A 22,412-nucleotide genomic window follows, 5' to 3' on the forward strand; every position below is an offset into this window, starting at 1 on the left:
ATTTACAACATTGGTAAATATATGACGATTATAATAATCATGGCTAGAAAAGGCAAAGATTCAAACTAGGATTTTACAGAGTAAATTGACAATACACTTTTTTTCTGCCAAGAAAAAAGTTTTATGTTCTTAATTCCAATTCTATGTTTATGTTCATGTACAATCTAATGTTTTATAGAATATGGTGGTGGTGGCTATGTGCCATGGAATCAGTTCTGTCTCATAGCAACTTTGTATAGAATTTTCGAGACTGTAAAATCTTTACGGGAACAGAAAAACGCTGGTAGTTTCGAACTGCTGACCATGAGATTAACAATTATTGCTTAAGTATAGACAAAACCTCAAGGTCTTTGTTGTTCTTGGTACTAGGCCTTTCAGGTTTTGCTTTTGTGGATAATTTTAGACCATTAGCCTAGTAGTGTTGTTGGGGTTTCTGTTCTGCTCCTTTTGAACTTCTGTGTCTTACAAAGAAATTGATGCCTAGAAGCTATTTGAATGTAAACTGTGATGCAGAAAGGCTAGTAAGAAGGTGTTGCTCTGAGCATTGTGATCTTTTAAAGGGTTGAGTCTGCTTAGAGAAACACATTCTAATGGAAACAAGTAGGTACTGATCATTTGGAATTGGAACAATATTTATTAGTGGTCATTTTGTTTGATCTCCAAAGCAATGTTATTGTGGGATGTCTAATTATCTTGATTGAGCTGTTGCCCCCTTGTTGCATACTTTGAATCCAGGAGCTCATAAGGGGATCCAGCCTCAATTCGAGTTGATTATTTTAAAAGACTGCATGGTTCCTCCAATGTGGCTTTGCCCTATAATTGCAATGATCAAGGAATTTCTTGGAGGCTCACGATAAGTATGCATGGTGATAGATATGTATAAGGAGCTCTGGTAGTGTAGTGGTTACAAATCGGGTTGCTAACCTCAGGGTCAGCAGTTCAAAAATACCAGCTGTTATGCAGGAGAAAAATGAGGCTTTCCGCTCCTGTAAAGATTTCCAGCCTCAGAAACCCTGTACAGAGGGACGCTATGACTCAGAACCAACTCCATGGCACATAACAACAACAACACATACAAAAGCCGAGAAAGAAGAGGCTTTCTGCTCCCACAAAGATTTGCAGCCTCAGAAACCCTAAACTATGTATCAGAACTGACTCAATGGCACTTAGCAATAACAATACATACAAAAAAACAAATATTTGGGTCGTTTGAACTCTTTCTGAGCAAGTGGCTTAACTATTGGTAGAGAGCAGCAGTTTGCTATTGGGAGGAATATTTGGAATGTTTTAGACAGATGCCCTATAAAAGCATTCACCTTGTTATATTGTTAATTATGTACTTTTCATAGATATGATAGAATTGACCCCTGAGCTCACCTGATTCCACCCCAAAATGTTATGTGTTGGAAGAGACTCAATTGGAACCCTGCTGTGTTTTACTTTAAACATATTTGTCACAGATTGAAGGAACTAGAACATTCCTTTTAGATTTACAGCAGAATTACCCTAGTTGGTAGGACAATAAGATGGTTATTTCCAAGATCTTGAGCTTCTGAGATCATTGGACTGTATTCAAGTCTCTCACTTTTAACCTTGGCAATTTGAGTCTACATACTGGTAAAAGTTTTATGTTTAATATCTATTTTTATACCCTTTGCTCTTGCATCATATACCTTAGGCTAAGCGCTTACCTTAGTGAATGAGTGTTATTTGAAATCATTGAATTAATATGTTGCTCATGGAATACACCATCACATGAGTTAGGTTACCTTTATGAAGAGCAATAATGCATTTCATTTGCATCCTGCTTACAATAGGCCTTCTCTATCAGCATGTTAGGAGCTCTGGTAGCGTAGTGGTTATGAGTCAGGCTGCCAACTTCAAGGTCAGCAATTCAAAACTACCAGTTGTTCCATGAGAGAAAGATGAGGCTTTCTGCTCCCGTCAAGATTTAAAGCCTCAGAAACCCTGTACAGGGTCACTATGAGTCAGAACTGACTCCACAGCACATAACAACAACAACAATCAGCATGTTGGAAGAAGTGAGATGGCTCTGACCAACGTAATGTGCATTTGGTTCTGCTCAATTCTACAATTAGCTTAAAAGAGATGTCACTCTTGTTTGAAGCCCTGGTAAAGAGAACCAGATGGTATCTGGTGAAAAACCACCGTTAGATTGGTTTTAAAGAGGTTGCTAACTGCCATATAAGAACTCAGCAAAGACCCGGTTTTACTTGGTCTTGATTGTCCTCAATCCCTGACCAAGAGAAAGAAATGCTTGAAGGCATGAGATCTGAAGGCATTTTGCCTGCAATGGACTCCAGCTAGGCAGTTAATTCCTTCTATTGCCTAGGTATATGTGTTCACATGCCAGGTTTTTTTTGTGTGTGTGTGTGGTTTTTTTTTTAGCTACTTGTTTATTTTAGGTGGCTGAACTGCCTGAATCAAAAGCAGAGTGCATTTGAAAATAAGTTTTGAGACTCTTCTCCTGGCAAGCACAAGAAAAACAAAAATTACCTCACAGGAGGAGCTTTCCTAGCCATTGCAAAAGCAGGCAATAAAACATACTGTTCATGGAGCTACACTTCTGGAGAGGTAAAATTAGGGCTGAAGATCATTTTTTCCTACTTTGAGCTCATATTTAACTCTAGGATTACTGCACTCACAAGGGTGAGAACTAATTTGCACCTGTGTACCTTGGCTAGTGCTATAGGCTGCCAAAAAAACCAATAGATCCGTTTTGGAAGAAGTCCAGCCAGAGTGCTCCTTGGAGGCCAAGATGTCAAAACTTCATCTCTCATACTTTGGACATATTGTCAGGAGGGACCGGTCACTGGAGAAGGATATCATGTTTGGTAAGGTGGAGGGTCAGAGAAAAAGAGGAAGACCCCAACGAGATGGATTGGCCAAGTGGCAGCATCTTAAGTGTGGCAACAGTAGTGAGGTTGGCCCAGGATCGGGCAGTGTTTCGTTCTGCTGTGCATAAGGGCACTATGGGTCGGTACCAACTCGATGGCACCTAACAACAACAAACCTTGGCTAGTTAAGATAATCACAGGAGACATAACTAAGAGCGCCCAAGCAGCTAGTGTTTCTGCACTGACTAACTTGTTCTGTCATCTACAGACTGAGAAATAACACCAAATCCAACAAGAAGTAGCTGACTTCCATCTGATAGAGTACAAGACCACCAGTACCCAGTTTACCTTATGAGTCCCCATCTATACCCCCAATCAACAGACAATAGTCAGATGAGACTATGGCCCTATTGCCCAAGAATGGGAAACTAACCAAAAGAGTGTAGAATTGAAGCAGCAAATGGATTAAGGAAAGAGCTCATTAATGATTACCTTGTTCTGTACTTTCCGTTAGGTTGTTGTTCTTGTTAAGTGCCGTCAAGTCAATTCCGACCCATAGTGACCCTGTTTAGGGTTTCCAAGGAGCAACTGGTGAACTTGAACCCCTGGACCTTGCCATTCAAACCTACTTTGCAGTCCAGCACATTAACCCACAGCGCCACACCAGGTCTCAAATAGGTTAATTAGTAGTTAACACACACCCCGGTTGCTATTATTAATAATCCTGGTGTGGTGCTATAGGATAATGTACTGGACCAAAAGGTTGGTTTGAACTATAAGGTCAGCAATTCGACCTCATCAATACTCCTAGGAAACCCTATACCGTGTCGCTATGAGTCATAACTGACTGGAGGTCACCTAACAACTACCAAGGGTTATTATAGGAGTAAAGAGGTTTCTGAAGTTCCCTGAGAGGATAAACACACCTTGAGATAAGCAGAAAAATGAAGATGTTTCTGAAAGTCCTAAGAGGTCCACCCTATCCCCAAATCACTATAAATCTTCTTTTCCGTTTCTCCTCAGGGAGGCAGTCTTTTTGCCTCCTGTATATCCAATATACATTAAACCTTGCTTGCTTTACAATACCCCTGTCTCCAAGTAATTGGCTTTTCAGGTGGAAGGCAACAGAGCTTCCCCTTTGTAGTATCATTTTAAAAAGAACTTTTAACCTCTAAAATTCTTATACTAGATATTGGTTTACTTAATATTATCCTACTAATAATTTGACATCATATCTTTCTAAAATGCATAAATGTATGAAATTTTGAGGCAGGAGAGATTAACTGATACTTTTCTTTTTCTTTCATATGTATGTTTTTGTTGTTAGTGCCATCAAGTCGACTTTGACTCATAGTAAGCCTGTAAAGGGCTTCAAGAAGCAGCTGGTAAGCTTGAACCACCCACCTTGAGGTTCAAACTGACCTTGCAGTCCAGTGCAAGTTTGAAAAATGAAATGGAACACATAAAGATGCCTATCTGAGGCATTAGTGAGCTGAAATGGACTGGTATTGGCCATTTTTAATCTGGTAATCCCATGATTTACTATGCAAGGAATGACAAATTGAAGAAGAATGGTATCCCATTCATCATCAAAAAGAACAAATCAAGGTCAGTCATGAAGTACAACACTCTCTGTGATAAGATAATATCCATTTCCTTACAAAGAAGACCAGTTAATACCACTCTTAATTCAAATTTATGCACCAACCACTAAAGCCAGTATGATGAAATTGAAGAATTCTACCAAGCTTTTAAGTCTGAAAATGTTCAAACATGTGATGGAGATATACTGATAATTAGTGGTGATTGGAATGGGAAGGTTGGAAACAAAGAGGAAGAATCAATAGTTGGAAAATAAGGCATTGGCAATAGAAATGATGTTGTAGATTACATTATAGAATTTTGTAATATCAATGACTTATTTATTGCAAATACCTTCTTAAACAACATAACTACACACCTGGCGCTCACCAGACAGAATACACTGAAATCAAATAGACTATATCTGTAGGAAGAGACAGCAGAAAAGTCCAATGTCATCAGCCAAAACAAGGCTAGAGGCAAATTGTGTAAAAGACTATAAATTACTCATATGCAAGTTCAGGCTTAAGCTGAAGAAAATTAAACAAAGTTCCTAAGAGCCATATTGTGACCGTGAACATATCCCATCTGAATTTAGAGATGATCTCAAGGACAGATTTGATGCATTAGACACTAATGACCAAGGACCAAAAGGGCTATAGGATAAGATCAAGAATATCATAGAGGCAAAAAGTAAAAGCCCATAAAAAAAAAAAAAAAAAAGGAAAGTAAGAAAGACCAAAATTGATATCAGAAGAGATTGAAACTTGTTTTTCAGCATAGACATGCTAAAGCAAGTGGAAGAAATAAGGAATTAAAAGAGCTAAACAGAGCATTGCAAGGGCAGCTCAAGAAGACAAAGTTAAATATTATACTGAAATGTGCAAAGATCCAGAATTAGAAAACAAAAGGGAAGAAATGCTCAACATTTCTCAAGCTGAAAAAACTGAGGAAAAACTCCAAGCCTCAATTTGAAATAATGAAGGATTCTCTGAACAAAATAAAAGTATCAAAAGAAGATGGAAGGAATACACAGAGTCACTCTACCCCCAAAAAAAGTCATTGATGTTCAAGCATTTCAAGAAGTAGCATATGATCAAGAACCAATGGTACTGAAAGAAGTCCAAGGCACACTGAAGGCAATGGAAAAAACAAGGCTCCAGGAATTGATGAAATACTAATTGTAATCTTTCAACTGATGCAGCACTGGAGATGCTCAATTATTTATGCCAAGAAATTTGGAATACAGCTACCTGGCCAACCAGTTTGAAGAGGTCCATATTTGTGCCCATTCCAAAAAAAGGTAGCCTAAAAGAATGTGGAAAGCATCAACCAATATCACTAATATCACACACAAATAAGCTTTTGTTGAAGATTATTTAAAAAGAGTTTCAACCATACATTGACAGGGCACTGCCAGAATTCAAGCTGAATTCAGAAGAGGACATGGAACTAGGGATATTATTGCTGATGTCAGGTCAATCTTTGATAAAAGCAAACTATACCAGAAAGTTGCTTACTTATGCTTTATTGGCTATGCAAAGGCTTCCCAATTGTTTGGTTCATTATAAGTTATGGATAATACTGTGAAGAATGGTATTCCAGATCAGTTAATTGTGCTAATGAGGAAAGTGTACATAGACTAAAAAGCAATCATTCAAACAGAACAAAGGGATACTGAATGGTTTAAAAATCAGGAAATGTGTACACCAGGGTTGTATTCTTTCACCATACGTATTCATTCTGTATGCTGAGCAAATAATACAAGAAATTGGATTATATGAAGAAGAACATGGTCTCAGGTTTGGAAGAAGACTCATTAACAACCTGAGATATGCAGATGATACAACCTTGCTTGTTGAAAAGGAAAAGGACTTAAGTTGCTTACTAGTGAAAATCAAAGACTACAGATTTCAGTATAGATTACAACTCAATGTAAAGATAACAAAAATCCTCACAACAAGACAATAAATTACGTTATTATAAATGGAGAAAAGATTGAAATTGTCAGACTTTATTTTGCTTATATCGACAATCAACACTCATGGAAGCAGCAGTCAAGAAATCAAATGATGTATTGCATTAGGCAAATATGCTGCACAAAACCTCTTTAAAGTATTTAAGAGCAAAAATATGAGTTTAAGGATGAAGGTGTTAAAATATTAGTATTTTCAATATCCTCATATTCATGTGAAAGTTGGACAATGAATGAGGAAAACTGTAAAAGAATCGATGCATTTAAGTTACATCGTTGTTGTTAAATGCTGTTGAGTCAATTCCAACTTTAGCAGGCCTCCCTGTATAGGGTTTCCAAACAGTGACTGGTGGGTTTGAACAGCCACCTTGCAGTTCAAACCAACCTTGGGGTCCAATACTTATCCTAAACATGTAAATTTTAGATCTATTACTTGGTGAATGTAGCAGAAATCTTTTGGGATGTGAACAAGGTGAGATGAATCATTCCCCTCAGGAGAACCCTGGCATTCTTTCATAAATCTAATCTTGTCTTAAGATAACAACAAACAAACAGATAACAACATAATGGAAGAACAATCTTTCAGATAATGTTTAGTGGTAACAGTGAGCACAAAAATAAATAACTTTCTTGAAATCTCTTTCCTTTTTTCTCTATTTTGACGGAGATCATTGCAGGTTATGAACAGTCTTCAGAGGATTGTGGAGTGAGTAGAAAGCCTGAGAACTGCTGATTTCTGTTGAAGTTAATGAGGTCTAAGTTGAATGGGTTTTCTGATCTACTACATTACATCACTTCTGGTTGTATCAAATTTCTATTTACTAAACACCACAAAACTTTTGTGGCACACCACATTCACCCACAATCTAACCCAGAAACACATGAAAAGTAAGTTAAATGTTTTGTGTAACCTAGAAGCATAATAGTTAATTTATACTTGCAGCAGAAGACCCATGAACATATGTAAGAAAATAAGAGCTTTGTTTTTTAACACATTGCTTTCTGTCTAAAAACAGAACAACAAAACAATTATACAGTGGAATTATGTATATTTTTGTGCTCTGATAAAGACTTTGAATTTTCTTCTCTAGAATATCTGATTTCATAAAGAAGAGAACTGTAATTTGGATGATGTGAAAATAAAGTAGACAAAAGACTGTGAATTTAGAGGGCATTATAGGATCACTATGAATTGGAATAGACTCTACAATTAGTAAAAGGTCTGGTATTCAACAGTTGGAGAACTCTGGTTTTGATCAAATTTGGACAGCTTAGGTTCTTTATTTTTTCTTCCCAAGAAATAAAAGATATCAGAATTGAAAAAAGCAGTATGTTATCTTTTGAAACTAATTTACACATAAAACTGTTCATGAGTATTCACACAGTAAATTCTCTTTGAGTCAGAAGTGTTAAACAGTTAAAATCTCCAGAGGCTGGTTATTCATTGTCAAATTTACTGAATGGTTGTGGGTGGATGAGTGAGTGATATTTAGGATAATATTTCTGACACAACAAACCTTGAGAGGTTTTCTAAATAATCAAATATTAAAATGGGTTCAAAAAGTATTTTTGAACTGAACTGCTAACCACAAAAACAGTGGTTCAAGTACACCAGTGTCTCCATGGGAGAAAGAAAAGACTTTATGCTCCAACAAAAATTTACAGCTTTGAAATCCCTATGCAGGGTCACTATGAGTCAAAACTGGCTTAAGGGCACTTAACCACAATATATACAATACATTGGAGTATATATTGGAGTTGTTAAAATGAGACAAAGATGTTACACTTAAATTTGTTGTTAACATTTCCAGCATTCTTCTTCATTTTGTGTACTTCAAAATTCCTTTCTGGTTTCATATACATTCTACCTGAAAAATGTGAGCATTTTTGTAGTGCAAATTTGATAATAAAATCTCTTCATTTTTGCTTGTTCTAAAAGATCTTTATCTTTTAAAAAAAACTGATATATTGTAACTTGGCACTGAATTCTAAGTCAATAATACTTATTTTCTTTCAGTACTTTAAAGATATTACTCTACTGTCATCTGGTATAGATTAACTTCAGTGTAATCTGATGTAAGTCTTATTTTTGTTCCTCAGCAATGCATTTTTCTCTGAGTGTCTTCAAGATTTTATATTTATCCTTGGGTTTCAGTAGTTTAAGTATATAAGGTGTTTTATTTCTTTCCTTCTTTTGTTCCATTATTTCTTTGTTTTTAGTACTTGCTTTACTGAGTGTTCTCCAAGCTACTTTTCTGTGACTTAATATCTTCCATTACTTGGAGGAAATTGTTGGTCATTATTTTTCAGATTTCTTTTGCTCCATTCTCTCCTTTGCCTTCTGGAATCCCAATGGTTTATATTAGAACATATGATATTGTCCCACAGTTCTTGCTCTCTCTTTCTCTCTCTCTTCTTTTTTGTGTTTTAGTTTGGGCAATTTCTTTTAATCGATCTTTATCTTTGATATAAATATATATTTGTGTGTGTATGTGTGTGTTGTTGTTGTTAAGCACCTTCAAGTTGATTCTGACCCATAGCGATCCTGTTTAGAGTTTCCGAGGATCGACTGGTGAGCTTGAACTGCAGACCTTGAAGTTCAAACCAACTTTGCAGTCCAGAGCACTAACCCATAGCATCACACCAGAATACATAGACTGTCTCTCTTTTCGGTTCTGACCCATAGCAACCCTAGAGTTTCCGAGGAACTGCTGGCGAGCTTGGACTGCCGACCTTGAAATTCAAAGGGCTTTGCATTCTGGCACGTTAACTCACAGCGCCACACCAAGACCCTCTCTGTATATATATGACCATAAATTTATTTTTTAAATTAATGGAATTATAATCTTTCACTATTTGCTCCTTCAGGAAATGCATGACAGAAGTGAAAAGAGTAGATGTATTAAATGGGTTATTTAAAGTGTTTGTTTGCAGATAATGCAGTAAGGGTTAGTGTTGTGTTTACCTCTCAAAACTCATACAGGCAAGAATTTTTTTTAATGTTTTAAATATTTGAATGGCTAGTTGGTGGTGGTAGTTAGGTGCCGTGGAGTCGGTTCCAACCCATAGCGACCCTGTACAGAGTTTCCGAGGCTGTAAATCTTTATGGGAGCAGAAAGCCTCATCTTTCTCCTGTGGACCAGCTGGCAGTTTCGAACTGCTGACCTTGAGACTCGCACCCCGATTCGTAATCACTACGCTACGAGAGTTAGGGTATATATTTTAACTCTTTAATTCTTTATTGTTGTTGTGAAGTGCTGTCATGTCGGTTCCGACCCATAGAGACCCTTCATAGGATTTCCAAGGAGCAGCTGGTGAGCTTGAACCGCCAACCTTGCAGTTCAAACGGCTTTGCCGTCTGGCGCATTAACCCACAGTGCCACACCATAGACAGCATTTATCTTGGAGTGATAAAATAGTGTTATATGCGATTTTTAAATATATCTTTTACAACTCAGGACTTGTTCTGTTCCTTTTGTTTGGCATGCTTCTTCTGTGTTACAAGGTTGTAGGCCAGGGAACTTCCCATAGTGCCTTGCGATCAAGATTCAATTTGAGATAACAGATAAGAGGCACATGAGTGACATTCAAAAGATGAAATAGAACCTGGGAACACCTGAGCTCATGGACAAAGACATAGCCACAGAGAACTATAGCTCAGAGTGAAGTGAGGGGAGATGCACAAAGACATCCAAACGTGCAGATTTTACTTAGCCTCGATGGTTTGATGATCAGAACTTGACTGTTGTTGTTAAGTGCCGCGAGTTGATTCCGACCCATAGCGACCCTGTATAGGGTTTGTAAGGAGCAGCTGGTGAGCTTGAACCACCAACCTTGCAGTTCAAACGACTTTGTAGTCTGACGTATTAGCCCACAGCGCCACACCAGAACTTGACTAGGGAAAGGTAAAAATAAATAAATAAATACTTTTTGATAAAAGAATCAAGGATAAATCGCTGCAATTTGATGAACCTGACCTATACTCATGGAGGTTGTTGTTGTTGTTGTTGTTAAGTGCCATCGAGTCGGTTCCGACCCATAGCGACCCTGTACAGGGTTTCCGAGGGTGTAAATCTTTACGGGAGTAGAAAGCCTCATCTTTCTTCCGCGGAGCGGCTGGTAGTTTCGAACCGCTGACCTTAAGGTTCGCAGCCCGATTCGTAACCACTACGCTACCAGAGCTCCTTGTATACTCATGGAGGTAGTAGCTGTAAATAACAACAGAGAGGGAAGGAGTCTTCACATCAAGTATCAATGCTATCCCCTCTGTACACAGGGTAGATTGTTGTTGTTGTTAAGTACCGTGGAGTCGGTTCTGACTCATAGTGACCCTACAGAGGGTTTCCGAGGCTGCAAGTCTTTACTTTACGGGAGCAGAAAGCCTCACATATCTCCCACAGAACAGCTGGTAGTTTCGAACTGCTGACCTTGAGGTTAGCAGCCTGATTTGTAACCACTACGCTACCAGAGCTCCTTTACACAGGGTAGATAGGGACAGGCAACTTAGACATTGGCTACCTAAAATGTGGGGATGATAAAGGCATGAAGAGACTTAAAAGGTTTCAAGAGGGAGTTAAGTTTAGCAAGACAGAGTCCCCACTGAATAGTTTTCATCTTGTCTATATGGGTCTCGTGAAAATAGATGGGGATAATATTCTTAGGATTCAATAGTAATTGTTTTCATAATTAATTATAACTATTACATTGTAAAGGTAGAAGTTTTGAGACAAAAACAGGGAAGTAGTTAATCTTACAGTCCAGAAACAGAGGACCCTAGGACCATCAAAGGAGAAGAGCACAAACGAAATGTGGGACCTTATCCAGAGAAGCAGCAACACCACAGAGGCGGAGATGGGGACATGAAGAGAGAGAGAAGCCAAGGACTCTAGATTCATGAAAAGAGAGGGACTGAGAGCTGGTAGCCAGAAGGCAGGCTTGTAGAATGTGCCCTTTGGTGGTTTAAATGATCATATATGCCTAAATGATTTTTTTTTAATGCAATAGAGAGAAATATTGTTAACTAATGGTACATGGTAGCGTAGTGGTTACGAATCGAGCTGTGAACCTTAAGGTCAGCGGTTCGAAACTACCAGCCGCTCTGCGGGAGAAAGATGAGGCTTTCTACTCCCGTAAAGATTTACACCCTCGGAAACCCTGTACAGGGTCGCTATGGGTCGGAACCGACTCGATGGCACTTAACAACAACAACAATGGTACATGGAGGAGATTATAATCATTGTAATGAAACAAAGTATATGATTTGTTGAATGTAAAACTGATGATCTGCCCTGTAAACTTTCACTCAATTCACAGTTAAAAACTTAAAAAATAAAAGATGAAATGGAGACAGAATTTATTCTTACTCCAGAAGTGGAGTTCCAGGCTAGCAGTACTAGCTTACCTCAGTTCCCTCATAACCAACCCCAGCCCAATGCCTGCCTTTCCATTCTCAATTTCTAGTGGAAAAGTTTTCAGGTGGCTTCAGTTTCAGCACTTGCCTTTTGTACTTCCTCGTAATCTCAATTTCCCATACTTAATTTCTCTCGGCCTGAAAAGTCTTCATATTGGTTTCTAGGACTGCATAATAATTATTCAGAGATTACTGCTGCTGCTGCATACTATAGAGTCAGTTCTAACTCATAGCGATTCTGTATAGGGTTTCCAATGCTGTACACCTTTACAGGAGCAGAAAGCTTCATCTTTCTCCCATGGAGCAGCTCATGGTTTTGACCTGCTTACCTTGTGGTTGGAGAACTAGTGTGGTGCTCTGGGTTAATGTGTTGGACTGAAAAGTCAGTTTGAACTGCAAGGTCGGAGATTCAAATTCACCAGCCACTCCTCAAAAACCCTATACAGGGTCGCTATAGGTCAGAATTGACTCAACAGCACTTAACAACAATAACAACCAGCATGTAATTCACTACAACAATAGAAATGTATTCACTCACAGTTCTGGAAGCTGAAAGTCCAAAATCAAGTTGTTAGCAGGGCCATGTTCTTGCTAAGGATGGGAGGAATTCTCCATGCCTCTCTACTTAAGCTTCTGAAGGTTGCTAGGAATTCTTGCCATGCCTTGGCTTTCACCTTCATGACAATATCTGCTTCCTTCATGACGTGGCCATATTCCCTCTGTGTGTTTTCTCCTTATTGGATTAGCATCCACCATAATATAGTATGACCCGATTTGTAAATATATATATTTAACTAAATATATATACAACATCTCTCTTTCTAAATAAGGTCATAGTCTGAGGTTCTGGGTAGACATGAATTATGGGAGAACACTATTCACCCAAAATAGTCTTCTTGAAATATTTGAAGTAGTTTATTATTATTATTATTATTATTATTATTATTATTATTATTCATGACTAAATCCCACAAATACACTTGGGAACAATTTTGGGATGCCCTTACCTAGTGAACTGAGCTCGTATAGCTCATTCTTCATATATCAGAAAAAAGATAATGCACTACCTGGGAATCCAAAACAGCTGGAACCTGCTTATTTATCCTTAGACCAACAAAAATCAATCCAAACCATACCAATTCCAGAGAGTTCATTCTGACTCACAGCAACCTCATTAGTTTCAGAGTCTCTAAAGCTTTATGGGAGCAGATAGCATAATCTTTCTCCCATGGAGCAGCTGATGAGTTTAAACTGCTGACCTTTTGGTTAGCAGTCCAACACTTAGCCCACACTGCACCAGGGTTCTTTTATACCAATTTAATTTGGTTCCAACTCTTATCAACCTGTATCGGGTTCCCAAGGGGTCGCTGGTGAGATTTGAACTGCCAACCTTGCAGTTATCAGTCCAGAGTTTATCTTAGTGTCAGTGTCACCACCAAGACTCCATTGTTGTTGTTGTTAAGTGCCTTTGGGTTGGTTCTGACCCATAGCGACCCTGTACAGGGTTTCTGAGGCTGTAAATCCTTACGGAAACAGAAAGCCTCATCTTTCTCCCACGGAGTGGCTGATAGTTTCAAACTGCTGACCTTAAGGTTCACAGCCTGATTTGTAACCACTACACTACCAGAGCTCCTTACCAAGACTCCATTGTTGTTGTTGTTATGTGCCGTGGAGTCGGCCAAGACTCCATAGAGGGCCATAAAATAGAATGTATTTTGTACTAAACCTGCCATTATTTTCTTGATGTTCCGGGTCTAAAGGGAGGTGGATGTTCTCAGTAAACATGAATTCATATGCTGTAGTTGTTGTTAAATGTGGTGGAGTCAGTTTTGACTCATCGCAAGCCTTCATAGGATTTGCAGAGTGCCTGAAAGTTCACAGTTCATTGCTCATCCTGTGGTGTCAATATTTCTCCTTTATATTACCAACATAAGAAAATATGTAGACCCAAATAATTTATAATTTAACACATTACATTTATTGTACAGGGTTCTCAAAGTAAAGACTGGGAATTACTGGTTACAGAAAATCTATATTTTTCTTCAGTGACAGTGATTCTAAGACAACTGAGATCTTCCATTCATCATGTAAGAATAGAAAATCTCTAAGGTTTGTCTGCTGTATTGTTAAACTGGATCTAAACCAGGTATTTTTTATTTTCAAAACTATATTTGATATATGGTATTCTATTCTTGCCTCAACACAACTACCTTCTGATAGTTTGTTGTTGTTGTTGTCATTAAGTGCTGTAATAAGTTCAAATGGACCTTGAAGTCAAGTGCTTATCATACAGCTCCACACTAGGATTCCAACTTGTGATATTTATTGTTGTTGAGTGCTGGTGAGTCGGTTCTAACTCATAAGTGACCCTTTATAGGGTTTCTGAGGACCAGTTGGTGAGTTTGAACCTCCTACCTTGTGGTTCAAACCAACCTTGTGGTCCATCACATTATACTGCAGCACCACACCAGGACTCCAACTATTGATGTATTATAGAAGATAACATAATATCTGATCATGAGGGGTTAAAATAGCCCACTACACACTGATTTCAATAATGTCAAATATCCATCCCCTGTCATTTATCCACTGGCCCCTCAAAAATAATTTCCAGTTTCAGGTAAATCTGAATTTACGTAGGAAAGGCTGGTCTGATGACAGTTTCTTCCTGTTTTAAATTTGATTTCTGAAATTAACAGATCTTAATATTTAGTGAGTTGTTCAACTCTTATGTTAAAGCACCTTGTGGCATAGCCTGTCATATTGAATGTTAAACATATTTTGAATCTCTTATATTATGGTTGTAGGAGTTCTTCAGCAGCTTCTCTAGTATTAAGTAACAATACATACTGTATAGTATTGGCATGACATCCATTCATGTATCTTAAATACACTTGATGACTAATACATCTGGAATTGTTATTAACCTCTTTTTATGTGTTTAAATGATAGTATAACACTTTCCCAATCCATGAGTAAATACCCACATATTAATTTATGTCAATTATTATATCAAAAGAAGTTAATAAACTGAATATGATACCATTGAGAGTATAATAGAGAGATTGCATCTCAATGTAAAGAAAACAAAAAATATTTCCTTAAAGAAATTGAAATTACTTGACAGAATTTATAGGGTTCTAACCCACCAGACACTCCTTGGAAACCCTACACAGGGTCGCTATGAGTCAGAACCTATTGGCAGCACTTAACAACAAAGTTATATTCACTTACTGACTTTCAACCATAAAATTAACAAAACATGTAATTAGAGCCCAGATTTGTTGATCACCTCTATCACAGATATGATACTTCAATACTAAACCTATTCTCCAGGATCTAGTACTGTTTTCCCTAATGGGATGTTTTATAGGAAAACGTAGGCTCTTCATCACCATGTGCAGTGTCCATGGAAGTCAGGGACTTTGAAGTACACATTGGGCACATTGCCTTGATTCTACCTTCTAGGTGTTCTCTTTTGGTGAATGGCAAGATTTGATGGTGGATATCTTTAGAGAAGAAGTCAGAGTTGACTTTAATAGATGAACATAATTCATTTCTTAAAAGGTTCACTTTCTCAGAAGTGCTTGAATAAAGTGCCTTGTGGGCTCAATTTCCCACATCTTCAATCTGAAGGAAAGCTTCAGCTCACCAGCTTGATCTTGACTTTTAGCATTTCATCACAACTTGTTCATACACTCCAGACACCAGTCTGTTTGAAAGATGATGACTGCCAAATGTTGTACTTCCCCTAGGACCCACAAATAACCTCAGTTCTTCTGCATGGGAATCTAGGCTGAAGTCTTGACTCCGTACTATCTTCTCCACAATATCATCTGCATCCACTCTCATGGCATTGATTCTCTTCAGCTGATATTCTACAGAATCTTGTTTCACTGAGTGTCTATTGGGTTTTTCTGATGCTGTATCTTTTTTATCGGTTGAATCAAGATTTTGGACAGCTAAATTTTTGCTCAATTTTATCACATGGCTCTAGAATGCTCTCAATTCTTGTTGATGTAATTCCCGTGAAGATATTTCTCCTCTGGCAGATCTCAGAGAAACTGGATGACAGAGAGTGCCATGACTACAAAGCCTGATACTTTTGACTGCTGACTTGAATAGCTCAGTGTTCTGGAATGTCCATAAGCACCAAGTTCATCTGAAACAGAGGCACTCTTTGCCAAAAGATCTGCTATTCCAAGATGGATTTTCAGGGTTTCTCCACACTTTCTAGCTTCTTCTAGAGACTCAGATTCACCAGCCATTGGTACAGACATTGATGTAGTAGGAGGCATTTTAAAACATGGGTCATTAGACATCAGCCACATGCTGATCATGACTTAAAGAATAGAATTATCTTGTCTTGTGTTTTTGGTGTCATACCCATCAGGTAAACAGAAACCAGTGGTAGTTCCTGAGACACAATCTGTCAGGTTGGATCTGCTAAGCCGAGCTTTGCATAGGCTTTCCCACTTTTCAATCCTTCCTCACAGACACGCCATAAATATAAGGCTCCAGGATGCCTGTGGCAGTGCTTGCACTCATTTCATCCATAAACAAGAACTTCTTTTCCCAGTGAACATAATTTGCTTGCATCACCTCCTGGGACTACTTGGTGGTGAAGCTACTGCATCTTGTAGAAGAGGACACCACTAATGAAAGACACTGAAGAAAGTTCCTCGAGCTCAAAGTCCACCTATATGGGTTCTTGTAGAGGGAGGAAATCATGATTTAAGCATTCCCACATGCTATGGACAACATTGCAAATTATGTGTATGCTGGAATACTTCATTATGCTCATAAGGAATCTGTATATGGACCAAGAGGCAGTTGTTCAAACAAAACATGGGAACACTGAATGGTTTAAAATTAAGAAAGGTGTGCGACAGGGTTATTTCCTTTCACCATACTTATTCAACCTGTATGCTGAGCAAATAATCCAAGAAGCTGAGTTATATGAAGAAAACCGTGGCATCAGGATTGGAGGAAGACTCAGTAACAACCTACAATGTGCAGATGAAACAACCTTGCTTACTGAAAGTGAAGAGGACTTAAAATACTTACTGATGAAGATCAAAGAGCACAACCTTTGGTATGAATTGCATCTCAATGTAAAGAAAACAAAAAATCCTCACTACTGCATCAATAAACAACATTCTTATTAATGAAGTTGTCAAGGACTTCATTCTTCTTGGACCAACCATCAACACTCATGGAAGCAGCAGTTAAGAAATTAAATGATGTATTACATTAGGCAAATCTGCTACACAAGACCTTTTTAAAGTGTTGAAGAGCAAAGATGTCAACGTGAAGACTAAGTTGTGCCTGACTCAAACCATGGTATTTTCAATAACCTCATATGCATGTGAAAGCTGGATGGTGAATAAGGAAGACTGAAGAAGAACTGATACATTTGAGTTATGATGTTGGAGGAGAATATTGAAAGTGTCATGGGCTGACAAAAGAACAAACAGATATGTGTTGGAAGAAGCGAAGTCAGAGTGCTCCTTGGAGTCCAGGATGGCCAAACTTCGTCTCTCATAGTTCAGATGTATTGTCAGGAGGGACCATTCGCTGGAGAAGAATATCATGTTTGGTAAGGTGGAGGGTCAGAGAAGGAAAAGAAGACCCCAGCAAGATGGATTGGCAATATGGCAGCATCAATAGGCTGGCATATTGTGAGTTTGATCCAGGACCAAGCAGTGTTTCGTTTGGTTGTGCGTGGGTTTGCAATGAGTTGATAATGACTCGATGGCATCTAACAACAACAACATGTCCCTCTATCAAACTCTACTCAGTAGTGACCCAAATCCCACTTAAAACCCTAAGAAGAGGATTTCAATATGAATACTTTAATTCTGACATAGCTGAGGTAATCATTTTATTAGAAAGAACATGGTACATATAAATATGCTTAGAGAAGAAAAAGATGATTCACTATAATCATAGATTCAATTTTCAAAAACAAAAAACTATTAGTTTCAATCATATGATGATTTCTATGCTACCAGCCAGCTTATAGTTTGGATATCTATGAGGACCACCTTACTTTTCAGGCAAGTAAATCAACAGGTAACCCAAGACTGAGGCCCACAATGTAAAAGAATTTTATTATAGTGAGATTCTCTACTAAAAATCCTAAACAGACGTCTGGTTTGGCAGCAGCAAAGCAGTCAGGTAGGACAGAGTCAGGGGGAGGGGCTGAAAACCCAGAGACACTGCTCTCACGAAACAGCACCAAAGCTCTGGATCTAGCATAAGGGTCAGAGCATCAGTTTCCTGTCAGTGGAAAAATCATAGTATAAAGGAAAATATTGTGATTAGAAATTGGTCAAGACACGGGACTCCCTCTGAGGCCACCACACACACACACATACCCCCGCGGAAGTCATAGGGTGGTGCTACAGCCAAACCGGCACAGTGAGATTTGCAAAAGGAGGTATGGAGGGATTCTTCAGGCAGGTGGGTGCACACCCCCAAAAAGTCCAGCGTTGAGACCACAGCTTTCCCACAACACAGAGAGAAAGAGACTCATGGTCCAAGGGCAAATTCTTTGGCTGCTGCTTTTGACTTGTGCCTGTGGGTCCCAGCCCTAAAGTTAACTTGTGCGGGACCCTTTACTCCTGCCTACCCAGCAAGAAATAAAGCAGGTTTGGCCTGATAGACAAACCATATGAACAATCTGTAAAACCCCAACATAAAAAGACGCAACTATTTCAAGAATTATACTGTGCACATGTAGATACCCAACTGACCTTCAGAGATGAAAATAGTACCATTTTTCTCCCATTAACTTCTCAATATCTATCTGTGCACCTCTATGGTGGTTATTAGAGGAGGGGCCTGAGCAAGTGGACACCCCACCCACTACTGGAGGCTTCTACAATGCACACACACTGCCTATGTAGCAAGGCAACTGGCCAGTTGGCCACATTTTCATTTTTGTTTCAAAGTGGTGGTGTTTGTCTCTGTTTTTATATTGCTTCTACTTTTGGGCCTTTTGATCACACATTTTTCCAGGAGGTGGGAGCTTTTTTCCCGACATTACCCAAGAAGAGTCAGCAATCATAGCCATATAGCCAAGCTACAAGCATACCCCATAATATTGCACCATTGAGACAAGAGCCAATAACAGCTGCTAAGCATTACGTGCAGAAAGGAAGCCTATCACCTAATCATATCCACCAGGATACACCCAGTAAGATTAATAATACAATCCAGATTACACTCCCAGCTAAGCTTATTCACGGTATAAGTAGATTTGTGTTATCGTTCAGTAATCCAGAACGTGATTGGAACTTAATCCAACAGCATTTTAGGAGGTTGTGGAATAATATCCACTTGTCTGTGGATATTAATCAGCTACATGCTCAAATTTCTGATATAAGTAATTCTCAAAGTGAGCACTGAGTGGCTACTAATTTGCTACGCCTGCTAGAGAGTAAGATCCCCTAAGAACTTGATTGAACCTCAGCATAGTGATCCTGCTTGGTCACCTTAGAGCAGGTGGTGGGCTGGCAACGTCTTGTATATGGAGTCCCCAGCCGATCTCCTCCCTCCCTGCCTTCCTCGGATGGCGGCTGTTTATGCTGGACGTGTGGCCAGAGATGGGGAAGGATCACGTGGAACCTCAGCAACCTAAGACAGAGCCATTGCCATGCTGAAATGAGTTTTGATGACGGGTAAGACTGAGGAATTCCCACTGACCACCTAAGACAGGCAGCATCCCTTAAATAAAAAATAAATAAGGGGGAATCTGATGCAGACTGTGCAGACCCGGTCAGGAGGTCAAGACCCTGTGGGCCCAAGCGTTGTTGACCGTCCAAACCATAGGCTCTGAGGATCAGACTTTAGCTACCTAGTAGACATAGCAAACTGTCCCTCATCTGATTATTCAGTAATGCTTGTTAGTAATCTCATACATGAGCCCTGGATATCCACAGACAAATGTAAAAACCTTCCCTAAAAGCCGGGACTGTAAATTCCAAAAAGGCAAGTCCACCCCACCCCCACCCCCCCAAAAAAAAAGCTAAAGAGGATAGAGAGAAACACTGTTAACTGATGATATATGGAGGGGATAATAATCAGTGTAATGAAACAAGCTATATGAATGGTTGAATGTGAAGCTGATGATGTGCCCTGTAAACTTTCACTCAATCCAAAATAAAAACATTTAATTAAAAAAAACACATTTAATTAACTCACCTCTAATGCAATAGCTGCAACTGTGGTTGTCTTGGCAGAGCCAGACCAAAAGATCTCATGGGCATTATATGGCCCACAGGCCGGATGCTCCTCAACCCTGAATCAGACCTTTATGCAATGTCTTTGCCAAAGATTTTTTGTTTGTTTGTTTGCAGGTTCATTTTATAATCTCCTAGTAAAGTCTTTCAATGATCAAAAATAATAATAATAATAATAATAAATTGTATTTTCCTTTAAAAAAAGAAAGATTAATAATACAGCAACAAACATCCATTTAAAGATTAAAACCCCACACAACTACTGGACATGAGGAACAAAAAAACAACAAAAAATATCAAAACATATCCAGAAACAGAAAAGAGTAACTGAGACAAATGAGCTGGAGACCGACAAACACTCCCCAGAAGAGGAAGAGAAGGTTTGGATTTGCCTGAAAAGGAATTCACAAGAATGCTATGGAAACAAATCCAAATGCTCCGAAAAGGGGTGGAGGAAAACAAGGAAGAAGTCAGGAAAGTACTACAAGAGCAACCAAACAAGATTGATACAGCTTTGGAAACAATTCAAAACCTGAAAAAAGAGGTCCAGATGAATAATAATATCAGAAATGGACAATACACTGAAAGGGGAAAGGAGCAGAATTGAAGAGATGGAAGCCAGAACCAGCAAGCTGGAAGACAAATCTCTCACTCAATACTGCTAAGATAGAAGAGCAAGCTGAAAAAAGGATAAAACAATCTGAAGAGAGAAAATCACCAAGACATATAATAATCAAGCTCTTCAAAATCCAAGCCAAGGAGATAATCCTAAAAGCAGCCAGGAATAAAAGAAAAGTTACTTACAAAGGCAAGCAAATCAGATTAAGCTCTAACTATTCAGCAGAAACAATGCAGGCAAGAAGGCAATGGGGAGACATATACAAAATCCTAAAAGAAAAAAACTGCCAACCAAGAATCGTCTATCCAGCAAAACTGTCAATCAAATATGATGGTACAATCAAAACATTCCAGGATAAACAGAAGCTAAGAGATTGTCAAAGCCAACCCAGCAGTTCAAAACATCTTAAAGGGAGTTCTTTGGACTGAAAACCAACAAGAACAGACAACAACCAGAGATTGATAGGTGTGGCAACATCATATGAAACTCAGACGACAGATAGCAAAGTCCAGTACAGAACAAAATTACAACAATGAATTCATAGGAGCTGGGAAGTCAACCAAAGATCAAAATAATAACAATGTCAAAGTAGGGGAAAAATATAGGAACAGAGAGCCAGGTGATGAGAAGGTTAGGTAGATTACAGGATACAATAGATTCTCTTAAATGGAGAGAAAAGTTAATAGGTAATAAGGTAACCCCAAAGAAAGTTAATACGTCACAACTTACCATGAAAAGTAACTTCTAAGCAGAGCAAACAAAAAAAGAAAACCAAGAAGAAACCAACAAGAAATAGCACCAAAACCACAAATTCAGCATAAGGAGGTATGCAGAACAAAGGAACTAACAGCACTACCAAAAATTAACATAAAGGCAGCAATTAATTTATACCTATTGATAATTACATTTAATGTCAATGGATTGAATGCACCAGTGAAGAAAGAGAGGTGGCAGAATGGTTAAGAAAACAAGACCCTTCAATATGCTGCCTATAAGAGATATACCTTACACACAAAGACAAAAACAGACTAAAAGTTAAAGGATGGGGGAAAAAAGATACCAAGCTAACTGCAACAATAAACAAGCATGAGTGGGAATACTAACCTCTGATAAAGTAAACTTTAAGACAAAAACCAGCATAAGAGATAAAGAAGGACACTGTCTCATGATCAAAGTGTCAATTGAGCAAGACAACATAACCATATTAAATATCTATGCTCCCAATGAAAGAGCACCAAGATATATGAAGCAAACCTTACTAGAATTGAAGAAAGAAATAGATAAATCTACAATTATAATGGGAGATTTTAATATGCCAGTTTCGAAAAGGGACAGAACAACCAGAAAGAAACTTGACAAAGTTACAGAGGAACTAAACAACACAATCAACCAACTTGACCTTGTAGATGTGTACAAAGCATTCAACCCAACAACAGCATAATATATATTCTTCTCCAGTGCACATGGAACATTCTCCAGAATTGACTATGTGTTAGGTCACAAAGCAAGCCTACATAAATTTACAAACATCAAAACACTACAGAGCTTCTTTTTAGACCACAATGCTATAACACTAGAAATCAACACTAACAAGACCAAGGAGATAACATGGAAACTTAATAACACCATGCTGGAAAGCGAATGGGTAAAAGAAGAAATTAAACGTGAATTCACAAAGTTCCTAGAAACAAACAAGAATGAAAACACAATATACCAAAATCTC

At 38.5% G+C, this 22,412-nt stretch overlaps 1 pseudogene; it reads right to left on the reverse strand.

The window, feature by feature from the left end:
* Nucleotides 1-15,493: 15,493 nt before the first annotated feature.
* LOC102843014 overlaps nucleotides 15,494-22,412 on the reverse strand; it is a 16,884-nt pseudogene continuing 9,965 nt past the window's right edge.

This window comes from Chrysochloris asiatica, unplaced genomic scaffold (genome assembly GCF_000296735.1).
Source record: "Chrysochloris asiatica unplaced genomic scaffold, ChrAsi1.0 scaffold00113, whole genome shotgun sequence".
Classification (NCBI taxonomy): Eukaryota; Metazoa; Chordata; class Mammalia; order Afrosoricida; family Chrysochloridae; genus Chrysochloris; species Chrysochloris asiatica.